The sequence below is a fragment of the Artibeus jamaicensis genome, unplaced genomic scaffold (genome assembly GCF_021234435.1).
Source record: "Artibeus jamaicensis isolate MK-2021 breed Jamaican fruit bat unplaced genomic scaffold, CSHL_Jam_final scaffold_1283, whole genome shotgun sequence".
NCBI classification, from domain to species: domain Eukaryota; kingdom Metazoa; phylum Chordata; class Mammalia; order Chiroptera; family Phyllostomidae; genus Artibeus; species Artibeus jamaicensis.
Window position 1 is genome coordinate 11,040,001 of NW_026522028.1, and position 19,517 is coordinate 11,059,517.

Below are 19,517 nucleotides of genomic sequence, written 5' to 3' on the forward strand. Positions count from 1 at the left end.
CCCCCGGGATGGCTACAGCTGCAATTTGCCAACATCCTTCATTGCACTCTATTCCACAAGCGTGTAATTTAATCAAAGTCAATTGGATAGATAGCAAGCACAGTGGAATTTGATGTGAGCGCTACTTCATAATACCCATGAAGTCCTGAGAAAATGGAAATATTCTAAATACCTGAATGTCTGATCAATGTTCGGTGACAGACAAGAACCAAGAAGACTGACCCCAGGGCAGCAGGGCTCAAAGCGGGGGTTGGCAGGTAGGAAAGTAGAATCACCTGGGAAGTTTGGTTTTCAAAATAGCCATTTGATTTTCACCACTCAACTCCATTCTCATAGGTTTTTCTGGTGAAAAGGGGAGGGGGGAGAAATGTGTGTTTGCTTGCTTTTTATTCTTATATTTTATTTAAAAAAATTTTATTTATTTGTCTTTAGAGGGGAAGGGAAGGAGAGAAGGAGAGAAATACTAATGTGTGGTTGCCTCTTGTGCACCCCCTGCTGGGAACTGGCCTGCAACCCAGGCATGTGCCCTGACTGGGAATGGAACCACGACCCCTTAGTTCACAGGCCTGTGCTCAATCCACTCAGCTACACCAGCCAGGGCTATTTTTATTTACTTTTTAAAAGATTGTATTTATTTTTAGAGAGGGAGAGGAGGAGGAGAAAGAGAGAAAGACATTGATGCAAGAGAGAAACATGGGCCAGTTGCCAGTAGCAATTTTAATGCTACCCTGACCAGGGACTGAACCTACAACTTAAGTGTGCACTGACCGGGGATCAAACCTGTGACCTTTCCCTTTGCAGGACAACGCCCAACCTACTGAGCCACACTGGACAGGGCTGTTTGCTTGCTTTTAAAACATTCCCAGATTCTGATAAGTTTATACCCTCCCAACAAGAACCAGAACTATAAAACTTACAGGTATGTCCATTTTCAATGATGTCACAGCCTTATAGCATCAAAATAACATTTCCCATCAATACCATTCACCCCAAAGACTCCAGTTGTTCAGCCCTGACCAGTGTAGCGCAGTTGGTTGGGCATCATCCCAAAGGTCGCCATTTCGATTCCCGGTCTGAGCACATGCCTGGGTTGCAGGCCAGGTCCCCGGGTTGGGGGCTGTGTGAGAGGCAACCCCACACATGGATGTTTGTCTCACATCAAATGTGTCTCTCCCTGTCTTTCTCCCTCCCTTCCCCTCTCACTAAGAATAAATACTCTTTAAAAGAGGAAAAGTCTAGTTGTTCAAAGGTTTATGTCTGTCAACAATATCCAAGAAGTATTACACAATTGCTTTACTGTTCACATACCATTTCTAACCTTGATATTTAATTATCTTAATCTCTACTTATACAGTGTCTAAATCTGGGTGCATTAAAAAATGCAGATTGCCCTGGCTGGTGTGGCTCAGTGGATTGAGCGCGGGCCTGCAAACCAGAGGATGGCAGTTCGATTCCCAGTCGGGGCACATGCCTGGGTTGCGGGCCAGTTCCCAGCGGGGGACCCACCAGAGGCAACCATACATTGATATTCTCTCCCTCTCTCTTTCCCTTCTCCTTTAAAGATAAATAAATAAAATATATAAAAAAATGCAGATTGACTAATATGCTACTTGGTGACATGCACTACCCATGGGATCTGGAAATCACTTACCCCGGAGCGTTAGCAGGGTGTGGGCGTGGCCCAGCACACTCTGGGGGGCGGGGGAGAGCAGACGGGGTGGGGGGGTGGGGGGGGGGGAGGTGTCCGCATTAAGAGCAGTCACTATAGATGGGGAGTTGGCATTGGCTTCAGAATCAGAAATTCTGGACTCATTTTTCTGGGCTCTTATCTCTGAATGTCAAGCCTGTGCTTATTTTCCTTCGCTTTTTAAAATTTATTTTAGAGAGAGGGGAAGGGAGGGAGAGAGACAGGAAGAGAAACATCCATGTGACGAACACTGATTGGTTGCCCTCCATATGTGCCCCAACCTTGGGACCGAACCCGCAACCCAGGCATGTGGCCAGACCGGGACAGTGCTCAACTAACTGAGCCACAGTGGCCAGAGCTATTCTCCTTCACTTTTTAATGAACGAGTAGGTTGAAGGGTTACTGTGCCCAGGCAGTGTCTAGGATCAATGTAATGCTCAACCAATGGTAGTTATGGACAATGAGGGCAATAGATAGGGGGGAAAAGCTATGGTCCAGTGTCAATGGTCATTTTTCAAAAGTGGAGAAGAAACAGCCCTCAGGGTACGGCAAGTCCGCATAACCACACCCCAGTCTGGGTCAAAGGGTGTGTCACCAGCAAAGCTCTTGTCCTCTTCAGGACACAGGCAAAAGAACATGGGCCTTGCTGTGGTTGCTGCTTAATCCTGTGGGTGTCTTCCTTTCTCATCAGCCTCCTGTTCTCACAGCCTGTGCCACTGGGTAAGGGACGAATGGTTGGAACTATGGTTGGGCCACAGGTGGTCATCTTAGAAACTGCCTATGGGGGGGGGGGCACCAGTCAGGACAAATGGTTGGAACACAGGAAAACATGAATAAATATAGTATTTACCCACTTGTTGGTATATATATTACAAAAAGCTCACTGACTCAGTATGGGATGCCCAAGAGATGGGGAAAGATCTGAGACCTTAAAAAATCTGAGAGACCAGAAAGAGAAAGTCAAAGGTATATTTTTAAATGATTGCTCACCAGCAAACTCATTATCCAAGGAGAATATATGAAGGCCAATTCTGTACCAGGTACATTTTTGGGCTGCTCTGGAATTAATGTTTATGGAAAATGGATATGGTTTTGGATTTCTGACTCATCAGATACAAACTAAATATTAAGCAATCCGGCCGCTTAGAAAACCAACCATGGAGTCCGAAATACCAGTGTTTTCAGGATATCAGGCTTAGCAACCTTTACCTTCTTGAATTCTATGAACTGATACGCTGCGCCCTCTCTGGGATGAGGTCTTCCATTAAGCGAATGTGATTTTTGTCTCTTGGAAACACGAAGATCGCAGTGTATTCCTTTCTAGGACATATCAGCGATGCTCCTAAGTCAGATTCTCATCAGAAATGACCATGTATCTTGAAACCTTCACTGGTGGATCATCGAGATTTGTAGGAACTCTCCTACTTGACCAAAGACTCCAGGGTTGTCCAGGGCAGGTAACGAGCGGCAGCGCCCCGCCCCACCCTCGTTAGCTGTTTTAATACTGGCAGCCCTTCTCCACCGTAACTAACAGCAAAGGCTCGAAGGGAACAGACTGTCCTATGGAAGGAACACATTCTGACAGAAAAGCTGGAGGCTTCTGAGAGACAAGGTGGCTTAAGCTAAGCCACTAATAAATACAAGCTGAATGGAACTTACATTTCCTCTATAAAACTGAGCCAGTATTTGGAAAGGCTGACCTAAACGCTGCTGAAGAAGGCTTTCTGTCGAAACAGATGGTCCCTTTAGGTTCCTTTCTTACAAGGATGGCCAAGCACTGATCATACTGGCTGACTGCCAAATGGGGGTTATTTACCAGGAAGCAGTGAAGAAATAGTCGGCGGTATTTTTACACCTTTCATTATTACAGCAAGGGTTAGCAAACTATGGCCTGAAGGCCAACTCCAGGTTGCCACTTGTTTTATTGGAACACAGCCATGCCCACTTGTTTCTCTATTGTCTGCGGTCAGTCCCAGTAATGAAGGTGAATATCTGTAATGGAGATAGTCTGGTTCTCAAAGCGGAAAATATTTACTATCTGACCTTTTAAAGTTTTCTTAAAAATAAAAAGCTTGTATTGATTTATTTTTAGAGAGAGGGGAAGGGAGGGAGAAGCAGAGGGAGAGAAACATCCATGTGTGGTTGCCTCTTGCACGCCCCCAAGTGGGGACCTGGCCTGCAACCCAGGCACGTGCCCTGACTGGGAATCAAACCGGTGACTCTGGTTCTCAGGCCAGTGCTCAAATCTACTCAGCCACATGAGCCAGGGCAGTATCTGACCCTTTATAGAGGAAAAAAAAAATCTGCCAATTACTGATATAAAGAGCGGTAAGAACATACACATTCTATTATTTCAGCCTAAACAACAATCCCATAAGTTAAACACAAGAGATGCTATAACCAAGAGGAAACAGGACCAGAGGCTTTTTGCAAGGCCGTATGTCTTTCCTCCAGGGGTGTCCAACCTTCTGGCGTCTCTGGGCCACATATTCAATACATTGTGACATGTGATCACAAGAAACATCTCATCATGTTTTAAGTAAATTTAAGATTTTGTGTTGGGCCGCAGGTTGGACACCTGACTGTGGAGAGGGACATCCAGAGAAACCCCTTATTCTCCAGCCTGCACAATTTAGCTTTAAAAATGCACGAGTCCTCTTCGGCACTCTTTTATAAGATTTTCCATCTTTGGCCCGGGCAGCTGAAAGTCTTTCGAGTTTTAGCCAATGTTGACCCAGGATGCTAGAATGCGCATGTTCATTTTTTCCCCCTGTGTCAAATGTTGATTCTCGGGCCTGTAAGGCAAAACATACGTGCTCAAATGTGTCCCAATGAAAACCTGAATCCTTGGTTCAGTTCCTGCTTTGGCTCTTCTTGGATGAAAGACAAATGATATCGGAGAGGAAAAGATGGTACAGGCACACTGGGAAATGTTCCATTGAACATTCTAGATTCTTCTCAAATACGTGCATAAAACTCTTGTGGTAAAAAAGAAAACTGGTTTTGTCTGCTACTTTTAAAAAATGGCCTCGATCAAGGTATTCTTTTGAGAGAATCTGTTGGTAGGTAGGAAAACTCACCACCTCCATGTCTCTAAGTTTAATATGCACACTTTTAGCTGCCAAGAAAGAACGCTCTGTATTTTTACTATCATAATCCTCAATGTATACTTCTTAATGCTGAGTCCAAAGCTAATTGCAAAACGGGTCTTATTGATTTGCAAATTGTTGCTATCCATTTAAAGCTATGTCACATTTACAACTCAATGATTAAAAGGGAAAGGGGTGTGCTTTTTACGTTGTACAGTTCTTGATTAAGTCACTGAATTCTCTGAAGCCTCTGACCTTGTTAAGCAGTCTCCTGGCCCTCATTTCCTTCACACTGCAGATGGAAGCAGGGAGTTGGGGGTGGGGGGAGGCAGGTAGTCGAAGATAAGACAGAATCACAGAATGTCTAAACCACAATTCCACGGGAAAAGCAAATGGTGCTGAGGGAGCTCTAACTGCTATTGTGTATGTATCCCACCAGGCAGGGCAGTCTCCTTTCCATATTAAGACAGGACCACTCACGCACTCACACTGGACAGCAGGCAACAGATTCATCTAGACAGTACTCAGGAGTGGGCCGTTTATGAATATTGACTGTATCATTATCAGAGCCTCTCCATACATGCTTTAGAAATGGAAAGAAAATACGGCTCTGAAATGGGCTTGAATATAAGCCCAGGAAACCAATATGATACCTGGGAAAGAACTCTGGAAAACCACAAGGCTGAGAACTTTGTAGTTAATTAATACTGACTGGTGGGGCACTAATCAATCAATCCTCATCTCTACCACCAAATGGCCATATGCCGCATGAGCAAATAACCGCTACGATTCTGTGACCCCACAGGAGAAGCATTTATTATTAACTCGCTCCACAAATATTTACTGAGTGCCTACTAAGTGCCAGATACTGTTCTAAGTTCTGCGGATACAGGAATGAACAAGACAGACAAAAATGCCTGCCTTTAAAAGGCTTGGAGTCTGATGATAGAATAGATATGGTCAATATAAGGAGAAAAATGCATTAGCGATAAAGATAAACATTCTTTAGAAAAAAGGCAGTCCAGAAATCTGAGTGGTTTTTATTATTACTGTAATGCATCTAATAGATCACAATTCAATTATTTTTGAGCACAGATTGTGGGTTATTTATGTAATTTTTGAAGTCTAACATTCTGAGGAAATGGAGCAGGCTTGAAGTATAGTGTTACTGCTGACCTCAAAATAGCATATCTGTTGGCCTTGAATTTAAAAATGTGGCTCACTCCAAAATACATCAAATACAACACATACAGCTGCCATCTGTCCTATAGTCATAGTAGGAGTCCCTTTCATTCACAAGAAAAGCCAGTGGCGGGGGGAAGGGACTCGAGATGGAGAGAGGATAAATTCCATTTGTGCTATTAAAAAAAAAAAGTAGAACGGTGAACCCAGCAGTTGAGAAGTGAAGATAAAAAGAAGAAAACAGTAATCTTGCTATAGAAACCAGAGAATTATGTTCTTGCTCTCCCCCCACTTTTTTTTTTTTTTGCTTTCACATTGTACAAACTCTAGCACCCTGAACAACTCACTCTCCTGCTATTTCCAGCACTTTAAAGAAACTTTGCAACATTTCTGTTTGACACATTTTTCAACAGGGAGGTTTAGACAATAAGTAAACAGGTAGTGAAAGGCTATTTAGAGAGCTGGTCAGTGACAGTAATAATAAAGGGAAAAAAAACCCCACCAGAGCAGAACATCTATCCTATGTGCAGCAGCCACAGACGGCACATGACCTCTGACAAACAGTTTTCAGAGTAATTTTAATGCTACTCTGGATTTAACTTGACTAACTGGTAGCAATTGAGCACATCTTTTTTTTTTTCTTTTTTTTGTGGCAGCAGTTATCTAAAATGCTACAATAACAGCATCAAAAGTAGAACGGTGGAAGATTGGTTTTCCATTGTGCTGCTGAACTGGCATAATGCCCACTTTAAAAGCAATTCGCTGCTCATCACTGAAATCTGGCAGACACGACACTAAATGCCTTGAGAGAGAAAAAAAAAAGGGACTTGAGAAGGGGGAACCCACTCCAACCACCACGCCAAGAGGGGAAAAAAGAACGCCACAGATGATGAATCTGGGTAAGAGGAGAAAATTGCCTAATAAAAAGTTTAGCATTGCCTGCAGACTCCAACAGGCTGTACTTAATTTGTTAGACGAAGATTTTTGTCTACAGGTCTGTATTAGTAATAGCAGAACAAAACAAAAGTAAAATATATATTTATGTCTGTCTATTGTTCTGAGGAAGCAAAAACCTAGTGAGTTCCGTCAATCATTTGTCAAACATGTCTTCCCCGTTTTATTTACCACCAAATATAATGAGTAAATATGTGATAATAAAACTCTTCTTTTTACATGGACATGTACAATTTTTCCTCCTGCTAAATACAGGTAATGATTTAGGAAGCTTTCAAAATGTCTTTTTACTGTCAATAAAACTAATTCTATTCCCATTTTCCCATGGGGGAAAAAAAAAGCTTTACAAACGAAAATTCAAATTAAAATTCTGATTATAGTGTAGCGTGACAACACCTGTATTTATAATTTTACTGTCAGCTAGCTTGTAGTGTTTAACAATAGCTCGAAGTAGAAAAATAATTGGAATTTGTCGGTAACATGCCAGATGACGGCACTGGGAGCTTTGCTACACTACAGCAAATTTGGTTTGATGGCAAAATAACCTCACGGAGGTTTCTACAAATCAAAGGTTATCGGGGCTGGAGATGAGCCGGTCCCTCAGGAATGGGCCTTCTTCCTGAATTTGGGGAAACCAAAATTTGCATCTGGTAAGAAAAGACTGCAACGACCCTGAAGTGTGCTCCCAGCCCCTCCTCATCTCCCCTGAAACCATTCAAATGAGGCCAACACAATCTAGTTCCTAGAGTTGATCCAGGACAACAAAGACCAGATAAGTAAACCGAGATAAGGAAACCCTGTTGTTTCTAAATACAGACCTATGACTTCATTTAGCTCTGAACTTGGCAGAAGCGGGCGGGAAGAGGGACCCATCAGGTGACAAGAAGCACACTTGGGGACTAACTGAAAAGCACCGAGGTGGAACAGGGAAAGACCCTGGTAGCTGCCAAGGAAAAGCTCGCTTTTCCATTTCTCAAAGGCTGCACAGCCAGGAGCGCTAGCGATGTTTATTGCACTCGTTCATCTTCAATTACCATAGATAAATAATATAGGTATCCACACAGATGCCTAAAGCTTGCTATTTATCAAAAGCTTAAGAGAAAACTTATATATCCCACATACTTTTCCTGAAGCAATCTGGAGAAAAAAAATTTAAAGCAGTGTTCTGCTGTCAACTTGGATCTTTCAAAACTCATAAACACATGCTAATCTCCACACACAACTTGCCTTACTCTAATCTACAAGTGAAAAGCCCATCTTTTTCATTATCTTAAAGATGGAAAAAAAAAAGAAGCCACATACAAAAGAAAAACAGAATGACAGTGATGTTTTAGTTTACACTAGATATGGCAACACACACAAACTGTCAAAACTATGGAATGAAAAAAGCTGTTATCAAGCAACTGTCAAGAGAGTCCTCTGAGATTTGGAAATCTTGTGTTTATTGTAACTACTGCACATTACACAAAGAAAGAAACATCCCTCTCCTTGCTCTTGCTGCTAAATACCATGCAAGAGAACACAGGCTTCTCCCTCAGTATTTAGATTAATTTTTCCCCTTGTGTGTAATTCTGTGCTTGACAGAGCTGCGCCCCTCCTCTCAGCTTTTCCACAGCATGGCCAAAGTTCAGAGAGAAACGTGAGGTTACATCAAATATTATTTCATTTCGAAAGCCATCACTGCCTCATTTCAAGTTGTTAACTGGTTGTCTATCTGTAAGAGTGCAATCTGTTAACATCAAAACGCATAGTCTTCACCTCAATGATTTTCCTGACTTAGTTCTGCAAAGAGAAACACATAGTTGGAAAGGCACACACACTTACCATAACATGATTTTAATTCGTGACTCTCAAGAGATTTCCATCTCCCTATGAATAACGCACACACAGAGAAACCCAAATCCCTATAGGAAAATGACCATCTTATAAGGGGGAGAGAGGGGAAAATATAGGGTCCAAAATCTTCCACAGTGCATGGATTTTGCAGGTCACTCCCCGGCCCCCAACTCAAGGGGCAAAATTCCCCTTGTAATCTAACCTGAGTCAGTTATATTTTACTGTACTTGCTAGGGTGACCTTTCCACTTAAACACAGCGGCAGCATCACTCTGTCTAACGTGGAACTCGTGCTCTGAGGACCCAGTGCTGAGAGCCGCAGATGCCCCTTGGATGTAAGTGAAAGCATTCTTCCAGTGTTTCCACTTGGATTTTCTATGTTTCCTTTAAATGCAAAATACTCATTTTCTGGCACTTCTCAGGATAGAGACAAACTGGACAGCAGAACCCTTATTATAAGTGTAACTGCCTGGTTTCAGATGAACCATGGGTCAAATCAAGTCACAAAATACATCAGTGTGAAAAAAATGTTAGCGATGCATGGGCTGACACATAGAACATTAGTCTTAACTCTTGGCCAGAGAGATGGCACTGAATTTACTGTACATCTTGCTGGCACCCTTTCCTGTGTGGAGAACTAATGAGAATATGGGCACACCAGTGATGGATGCGTGGGCCACCTCAGTGATGTCAAAAGGCCATGTGTCTTAAGTGGATCTTGGCTCTAAATAGGTAATGGCCACCCAATGCTTAGAACATACTTATTTTAGGTTTCAGTGACCTGGTATGACTTAGTCAGCAATAGAATAGGTCAAATTTTAACCTGAGGTACAAATGGTTTAACAGTGATGTCAGTTTCATAAAAATGAACATGCCTGTTTATTAGCAAAGAGCATCTAAATTCCTCTAGAGCTTTTTTTTTTTTGGTTACATAAATTAACCCATTTATTACAGGCTAGCAATGTTTCACATTGTGGAGCTTCTACTGGTCTTTTGATGGCTTCAGTCTTCTGATGGCAGACTTGACTTTGACAGCAGAAGTGATGCTGTCTGTGTAGGTCCAGGCACCACCAGCGACCGTTTTCATGCAGGAGCCACAGAGCTAGATCCCCACCACTCGCTCCTTCACTGGTTTTGCCAGAGAAGAAGCAAGTGTATTTGCCGTACTGGCTGATCTCAATTTTCTTCATCATTTTCCTGAGGCAGGCGCCATAACGGGTGCCGTATTTACCGACGATTCCGACCTTCTTGGTGTGTTTAGCCATTTTGCTGCGAAGGAGGTCGGACCCTAAGAGCTCTAAAGCTCTTATATAATCTTTTATGATTTTAAAGTAGCCCTCAATTATTAATAAGGAGAAGAAGAGAAATATTGACATGTTTTATCACTTAGATTCTTTCATACTACTTTAGGGTAAGTGGCCAATTTACACTCTTTTCATGCAATGAAAATCAAGTTTTATTCTATTATCTTAATACCAACCAGTTCTCTGTTAATGGAAATTTGAGACAAACAGTTAAAAAAATTCGGCTGGTGTGGCTCCATGGATTGAGCGTGGGCCAGGGAACCAAAGGGTCGCTGGTTCAATTCCCTGTCAGGCCACATGCCTGGGTTGTGGGCCGGGTCCCCAGTGGGGGGCACTCAAGAGGCAACCAACCACACACTGATGTTTTTCTTCCTCTTTCTCCCTCCCTCCCCCTCCCTAAAAATAAATAAATAAAATCTTTAAAAAAAAAAAAACTTTCCCCCTTAGTCTAATGATAGTTCATCAAGTTTTTTAAAAATATATTTTATTGATTATGCCATTACAGTTGTCCCATTCCCCCCTTCATTCCCCTCCACCCTGCACAACCCCTCCCACCCACATTCCGCCCCTTTAGTTTATGTCCATGTGTCACAAGTTCTTTAGATTCTCTATTTCCCATACTATTCTTGCCCTGCCCCCTGTCTATTTTCTACCTACTGTCTATGCTACTTATTTTCTGTATCTTCTCCCCCTTCTCCTCCTCCCACTCCCCTGTTGCTAACCCTCCATGTGATCTCCACTTCTATGGTTCCGCTCCTGATCCAGCTGTCCTCTTAGTTTGCTTTTGTTTTAGGTGTGGTTCTTAATAACTGTGAGTTTGCTGTCCTTTGACTGTTCATCTTTTTTATCTTCTTTTTCTTAGATAAGTCCCTTTAACATTTCATATAATAAGGGCTTGGTGATGATGAACTCCTTGAAGTTGGTCTTATCTGAGAAGCACTTTATCTGTCCTTCCATTCTAAATGAAAGCTTTGCTGGATAGAGCAATCTTGGATGTAGGTCTTTGGATTTCATGACTTGGAATACTTCTTTCCAGCCCCTTCTTGCCTGTAAGGTGTCAGCTGAGAAATCAGCTGACAGTCTGATGGGAACTCCTTTGTAGGTGACTGTCCCCTTATCTCTTGCTGCTTCTAGAATCCTCTCCTTCATTTTCACCTTGGCTAATGTAATGATGATGTGCCCTGGTGTGTTCCTCCTTGGGTCCAACTTCTTTGGGACTCTCTGAGCTTCCTGGATTTTCTGGAAGTCTACTGCCTTTGCCAATTGGAGAAGTTATCCTTTATTATTTGTCCAAATACGTTTTCCACTTGCTCTTCCTCTTCCCCTTCTGGTACCCCTGTAATTCGGATGTTGGAATATTTAAAGATGTCCTGGAGATTCCTAAGCCTCTCCTCATTTTTTAAAATTCTTGTTTCTTCATTCTTTTTCTGTTTGGTCATTTTTTTCTTCCTTCTGGTCCACTCCCTTGATTTGAGTCCCAGTTTCCTTTCCATCACTATTGGTTTCCTGTGCATTTCCCTGAATGGTCACCTTTGTTGTTGGACTTTAATACAGTTCAATTTTCTGTGTTTTGGCTGTGTTTTTGTTACTAAAACTTTGTTGTCTTTAAACTTGGTTGTGCAAGGAGGCACAGTGTTTCCACCTATGCCTCCATCTTGACCAGAAGTCATAGTTTGTCAAGTTTTATGCAGAAAAAGGAGCTAACTTGGTGAAGTTATGACAACTGGTCCACTGAAGAAGTTCGGGGCCATGTATAATGAAGTTGAGGACATCACATTTAGATATTCACACAATTTATAAACCATTATCAGTGTGCACATAGCAGTTAAATTCAAAATGTGCTCTAGAGGTAGACTGGGGTTTGAATACTCATTCTGCCATTAGCTTGCTTTGTTACCCTGAACAGGTTTCTTGACCTCTGTGTACCACTATTTCCTCATCTGTACGTAGGGGTAATAATAGCACCTACTTCATAATGCTGTGGTAGGAACAAAATAAAACAGAGAACACGCTTACAGCAGTGCCTGGCACTTAGTGATCAGTAAATGTTAACTATTATCATTACTATTCACAGACTTAGTACTATTGAATAGTTTGAATTGTGGGGCTTATCTACAATCTACCCCGAAAAGTAAAAAACAACAAAGAAACAAACAAAAAACCCCTCTATTTCCTATCATTTGACTTGGGTGGAAGATGAGCTAACAAACCACTGCAAATCTCCTGTGCTCAATATTTTAAGGCTCTTGGATTTCATGATGGTACAAATAGTGGTACACATTTAAGTGCACATTTCTTTATTAATGTTTAGTTGATTAAAGAGGGAGGGAGGAAAGGAGAGAGAGCAAGAGAGAAACAGAGAGAAAGAGAGAAACATCGATTTGCTGTTCCACTTATACATTCATTGGTTGAGTCTTGCTCTGACCAGGGATTGAAACTACAACCTTGGTATATCGGCACAATACTCTAGTCAACTGACTGACCATGCCAGGGCTCTTCCTTAATATTAATAAAGAAAAAAAGAAGGAAGTTTTCCTTACAAATACATATTTTTTGAATTCTTAGGACATACATTTGGACAAAATTCAAAATGCACAAATAAGTCAACAGTGCAAACCCTCAAATTTCTGGTTCAAGATGGCACACTAAGTATATATATATTTAGCTCTGTAAACTCCTAAATCTCCACTGAAATTATAGTAAAGGATTTCTTAAAAGAAATAATAAACTTCAAGGAAGAGGGTAATAGGAGTGGAGGTGCCGAAGGCAAAACCTAGAAAGCAGAGGACAAGAGGTAATTTATGTAACAGATCTTAGGAAGCTGGATTCTAAGCTGGCAGTGGGGAAGGCTGAAAAGGAACCTGGTTTATCCCATAGAACTCCCAAGGGCTCATGAATTGGTGCCTCAAGGTATCTCTGGAAGAACAGGAAAAGGGAGGCCTTAGAAGATGGTTGAATCATGTTTCAGGAACAGACCCCAGACCCCCACCTACCTCCACTCTGGAGGAAGGCTTATTCTCTGGTGCACGTCTCTGAAATGAGGAGCACACCCCGCATTCTCATGTTGAGACCTCCAGTTCCCTTCCCCGCCAGATACTGGCAGCCAGGTGGATCCCACCTCCAACCCCAGGGAGGAGATTAGAAAAGTCTTCTGTGCGGAATCTGACTGGCCTCATGAGAAAATACCTCAAGTAACTGACAGATTGCACCCATGAAATTAACACTTCGGGAACTAGAAAAGGGTCTTAGATATTAAAAGCATAATAACAGAGAGAAAAAAATTAACTGGGAACAAAGAGGAGGTAATCGAAGAAGAAATTCAAGAAAATTTCCCCAAACTCTCCACCAAATAGCCATCACCATGAATGAAAACTGCACTCAGCCCTGGCTAGTGTGGCTCAGTGGATTGGGCACCGGCCTGCAAACCAAAGAGTTGCTGGTTCGATTCCCAGTCAGGGCACATGCCTGGGTTGCAGGCCAGGTCCCCAGTAGGGGGTGCGTGAGAGGCAACCACACATGGATGTTCCTCTCCCACTCATTCTCCTTCCCTTCTCCTTCTCTAAAAATAAAGAGATAAATAAGGTCTTAAAAAAGAAAAAAGAAAACTGTGCCCAGACCAACACACCATCGTCAAAGCATCCGTGACTGGGGGCAAAGGCAATCCTACACCTTTCTAAAAAGGAACAAGCAATTTAAGAAGGTCGCATATACAAAGGCTTGGGAAGCACAAATGTTTCCAAAAAAAAAAAAAAGGCAGTAGAACAATGCTTCCAAAATTGTGAAGGAAACCGAGTCCCAGCTTATAATTCTGTCACTATGATTAAGTATGGGGGGGGGGTGCATTAAGGACATTTTAAGGAAAGCAAGGTCTCAAAAACCTTATGTGCTATGGAAGCTTCTGGAAGAGGCACCCTACCTCTCTCCTAAAGAGGAAGAGTAAACAAAGATATCGAATCGAGGACAGGAGGAGTCGGAAGTGAGTGACATGTGAGGGCAATAGCCAGATGAGGGTAAGAGGCGATCTCCAGGAGAACAGCTGTGCATCAGGCCATGAGATCCATCAGCCCAAATACCAAATCTGTTTGAATTGGACTAAGTGCAGGTGTAGATAACCAGCAGCGGGGCTGGTATGTATCTATAAATACTGGCTACTGACCTGCCAGAATCATGCTATACGTGCCTTATGAGCATGGCGGGGGTGAGAGGAGGCGGGAGAGGTGCATATGTGTGGTGGTGGGGGCAGCAGGGCGCCAGCTCCTCATCGTCCACTGCAGGAAATGACTGGATAATGCACTCTCTGCATGTCACTTAGAGATTAGGAGGTAGATACTAGGAAGAGCAGCAGAACGAGTTACAAGCAGTTGTTCTGAGGTCTGGGGAATGGGAAAGGGACTGCTCTCTATAAGCAGCCTTACTGAACTTTTGGTACTCGGACAATTTGGAAAGCTTTGCCAACCTGTAAGAAGTAGCAGGAAAACCTGGGCTCTGTCAAAGTCTTCGGGTAGCTGAATTTGCAGAGAAGGCTGGAGGTTATTCCATGAATTATGGGAACTTAAAAAGGAAACCTTCCTAAAACATACTTCACGGGTGCTGAACTCTTTCTTGAAAACAAGAGTATTTATTATGAGCGCTGTTTGTTGTGAGGATGTGAAGTTGCAGCTGCGCATAGAGGTGAGCAAGAAACAGAGTGACAACAGTGGAATTGGCACGTGATTTCTTAAAACACTTCCTGATTTTGACTTGATTTGGGGCCGGATCCCTTCTCCAAAATGGCCTAGCAATGCTTTTCTGTAACTTTCTAGGGCGGAGCTTCTTAAGGATTTTTGTACAAATGACCTATACGGCAGGCAGTTCACTAAAGCCACACCACTGACACCTTCTCAGAATGTCTATAAATATGTAAAATAAAACACGCCCTGGCTGGTATAGCTCAGTGGATTGAGCACTGGCCTGAGAACCAAAGCGTCACAGGTTTGATTTCCACTGAGGGCACATGCCTGGGTTGCAGGCCAGGTCCCCAGGAGGGGGCGTGTGAGAGGCAACCACACATGGATGTTTCTTGGTCTGTCTCTCTCCTTCCCTTCCCCTCTAAGAGTAAATAAATAAAATCTTTAAAAAATTAATATAATAAATAAAACACCTAGGATGATAAAGGAAAGCAATTACACAGAAATATGTTTATCGGAATATTTACAAACAGCCCTGGTTGGTATGGCTCAGTGGATTGAGTGCTGGTCTGTGAACTGAAAGGTCGCTGGTTCAATTCCCAGTCAAGGCACATGCCTGGGTTGTAGGCCCGGTCCTTGTTGGGGGTATGTGAAGGGCCATCGATAGATGTTTCTCTCGAACATTGATGTTTCCTTTCCTCTCTATCTCCCTCCCTGACTTGAAATCGAACTGGTGACCCTTTGGTTCCCAGGCCCACGCTCAGTCCACTGAGCTATACCAGCCAGAGATGGTCCTTCAGTACTTTTTAGGCATGTAAGAGAGTCTCCAGACCAAAAGTGTATAAACCACTGTTCCACAGCCAGGCAGCACAGCTGCCTTCTTACAAAACTAGCCACCCTAAGACTGAGGGCCACTTTCCTTGTGCCCAGAAAACCCTCCCTACATTTACTTCTCCTAGTGGCCTTTGACCTGACAAAATACTGTCTAGGCGCAGGGTGGTCCAACTCGCGGGCCGCACGCAGCAGAGGATGGCTATGAATGCGGCTCAACACAAAATTGTAAATTTACTTAAAACCTTTTTTTCTTATAGCTCATCAGTTTTCATTAGTGTTTGTGTACTGAATGTGTGGCCCATGACAACTCTTCTTCCAGTGTGGCCCAGACATGCCAAAAGGATGGACAGCCCTGGTAGGGTTTCCTCAGCATTTAGGTCAGTGGCCCAGACCCTTCCTAACCAGCTTATATGCCCACGGCCATTTCAATAGCCTGAAGCTACGGTTTCTTAGCCTACTGACACTGCGGGCTGGTAAGTCGCTGTGGTGGAGCTGTGCAGGGCGCACTATAGGATGCTGTCTAGCATCCCTAGTCTCCGCCCCTGGGTGCAGCAGCAAACATCCAGATTTTGTCAAATGACCCCTGAGGGGACAAAACTACCCCGGATCGGAACCACTGTCCAAAGTACACTCGCACTGGATAACCACCCCTGTGTTAGACAGGCTCACTCTTCACAGAGCCAATGAATACCAGGACTCCTCCTCAGGGTGAGAATTTTTCCTATCATTCAGTTGTTAAGTGACTTTAAAAAAAAAAAATATCCAATCACCTGGATGGGTGGGAATGTAATGGAAAAGAAGAAAACCTGAACAATGATGAATAGTGAGCTACTCAAGAGAATGTGGACCTAGGAAAGAATTGTTCAAACACTGAATTTATGACACCTGTGCTCTGAAAAGGGTCCATCAATAGACGAGTGGATAAAAAACTGTGGTACACATACACACTGGAATACTGCTTCACCACAAAAAAGAACGAAATCTTACCGGTTTCAACAGCATAGATGGACCTAGAGGGTATTATGCTAAGTGAAATCAGTCAGAGAGAGGAAGACAAATGCCATATGATTTTACTTACATGTGCAATCCAAAGAACAATATAAGTGAACAAACAAAACTGAAAGACATTTCACAGGTACGGTGAACAGACTGATGGTTACCAGATGGAACAGGGGTTGGAGGGCTGGGTGAAAGAGGTGAAGGGATTGAGAGGTACAGATTCCTAATTACTGAATAATCACAGGGATATAAATTATAGCATAGGAAATATAATATTGTCATAACTATGTATGGTGCTGGGGGGGTACTAGACTTATTGGGGAAGGAGGAAGGTAAAGTGTTCAACTTATAAATGTTTAACCACTATGCTGTACACCTGAAACTAATATTGAATGTCAATTGTAATTGGAAAACACATACATACATATATACATACTTAGTATTTAAAAAAAAGGGAAAGAACCACTCTTCTCTATGTAGGCTCCCTCTCTACTATTCAATTATAGATTCTTAGAGAACAAGGATACTATCTCATTTGTCTCTTCGAATGACGACAGCCTGGCAGACAGACATTCACTACATGTTGAATGGCAATGAACAGCGGGGGAAGTTCGGTGAACTTAGAATCCAAGTGCCACACTGCTAGATGCTTGGACAAGGAGAAATGCAGCTCACACAAAACACACGGACCAAGAAAATGGATTCTTCTTACAGCAAATAATTCAATAATATGCTCAATGTGGCACTTTTGCTAGTAAATTCTTTTTTTATATAGTAAAATCCAGTTTGTTTAGAATGGATGCAGGGAACCAGGTATTTGGTTACCTCAACATGATGATTAATAAAAAAAGGTAACACAGGACTGTTAGCCACTTTTTAAACTGTTAGTAGAATAACATATGTTAATAGCAAAATTATGTTCTATGGAGTCTCTTTTATGAGTCAGAGAGTATGCCATCAGTATGAATATCCACCAATGTAATACAGAGGAAATTCCTACTTAGAACTCTCGGACTGGTTGGATTTTTACATGAAATGAAATTACTAGTGCTAAGTCTAAATGCAGGATTTTCGAGTAATGGGGAAAGGAACTAAAAAACAGGAGAAAAATAAATGTAACGAAGATAGGTATTTGCTTGAAGTTGAAGCTGAACTTGTTGAAGACTTTATTCTTCAGAGAGAAAAAAGCTGGACACCGGCCAACTGGGGCAGAGCTTGGCGAAGAGGGTCCTTGCCAAACTGCCCAAGACAGAGCCGCAGGTGTCCACATCACCAACACATTTCTTGTACGGAGTTGCTAATATCAGCCTTCCAGGGTGTGGCTTTATATATTTATATTTGTGCAGAAAATAAGCTTTGAGAATGACATGAATAGCAAAATCCAATTTCTTTTTTTTTTATTTTTATTTTTTAGAGAGAGGGGAAGGGGGGGGAGAGAGAGAGAGATGGAGAGAAACATCAATGTGTGGTTGCCTCTCACGTGGCCCCCACTGGGGACCTGGCCCACAACCCAGGCATGTGCCCTGACTGGGAATTGAACTGGTGACTCTTTGGTTAGCAGGCCAGCACTCAATGCACTGAGCCACACCAGCCAGGGCTGCAAAATCCAATTTCTTAATACCACTGCCCCTCCAATGATTTACATATGAATCTCCATCCAAGTATATATGCAAAAAAAATGATGGAAGGATGTCCCCTAAACCACTGTGGGTGGTTTAGCCAAGGGAAGAAAGTGGGAGTGGGTAGGAGATATCTTCTACCACAAAAATACACTCATGTGGCACTTGTAACTCAAAAAAATAATTAAATGCATATCTACTCTTCTTAAATGAAAAACAAAAGAAAGATATTCGGTGAAACTTCTTAAAGAATCAGAACACATCGCCCACTGCTGCCTTGAATTCAACCTACTAAAGCTGCTCTTCATGAAAACAAAAATAAAAGAGGTCGCTCCGTTAATGGTGACATTTAGAATAAAAAGAAAGGACCCACCTTTCTCATGTTCTGGCACACGAAATTGCAACAGCAAAATGTTATTAAATCAAGTTAGTATTATCACTAAAAAATATGCTCTATTTCCCATTATTTATGAAGCCCTATCCTCTTCTTTCTTACCAATTACATTCCCTATCATTTCCAAAATATACAAACTGTTTTCAATCAACAGATTTCTTTATTACAGCATGCTGCATGCTTGTTACTGCCTCTTTTCTATATTGAATCCTTGATTGGACAAGCATTTTGAATTTAACACGGACTATGATTGCACATATCAAACAAATTAAAGCTGCCAATCTCTTTTTTGGAGACCATCCTTCACACACACTACCACTGAGGAGCACGCTAAAGTGTGTCTGCTTCGGAAAAATGGGGCAGGAGTAAAGAAATGATTGCTGTCACACTTTGCCATGTTATCTCACTGCTCTTACATTCACTCTGATTATTGCTGTGTGGTTAAAATGTATTCTGTAACACTGATGTCCAAACCATCCAAGTAGCTTTTTTTGACATAAAGCATTCTTCATAATCTTAAAGGACTTGATAAGCTGGAGGGTGAAAAAGTACAACAGACTGGAGAGGAGGGTGAGAAGGCCCACTTGGAGTTCTCCAATAAACTTGCTTTTGGATGGCGGGGGTGACAGTGGCATTTTTCTGACCCCCGCCCCCAGAACATGGAAATGTACCATAGAGCAGCTGTCTGCTGAGGAATGTGAAGAGATTTTTCCATTAAGTGGCACTGGAAAGAAGCTGCATTTATTTTATTGTTTTAAAGATTTTATTTATTTTTAGAGAGAGGGGAAAGGAGGGACAAAGAGAGGGAGAGAAACATCAGTGTGTGGTTACCTCTCATATGGCCCCCACTGGGGACCTGGCCTGCAACCCAGGCATGTGCCCTGACTGGGAACTGCACTAGCAACCCTTTGGTTCACAGCCTGTGCTCAATCCACTGAGCTACACCAGCCAGG

General features: G+C 42.5%; 1 protein-coding gene and 1 pseudogene across 3 annotated transcripts in view; both read right to left on the reverse strand.

The window, feature by feature from the left end:
* The window catches only part of POLA1 (DNA polymerase alpha 1, catalytic subunit), a 303,248-nt gene that overhangs the window by 7,417 nt on the left and 276,314 nt on the right, over positions 1–19,517 (reverse strand). The window lies entirely within an intron of this gene.
* LOC119047485 (60S ribosomal protein L37a-like) lies at positions 9,730–10,012 on the reverse strand (annotated as a pseudogene).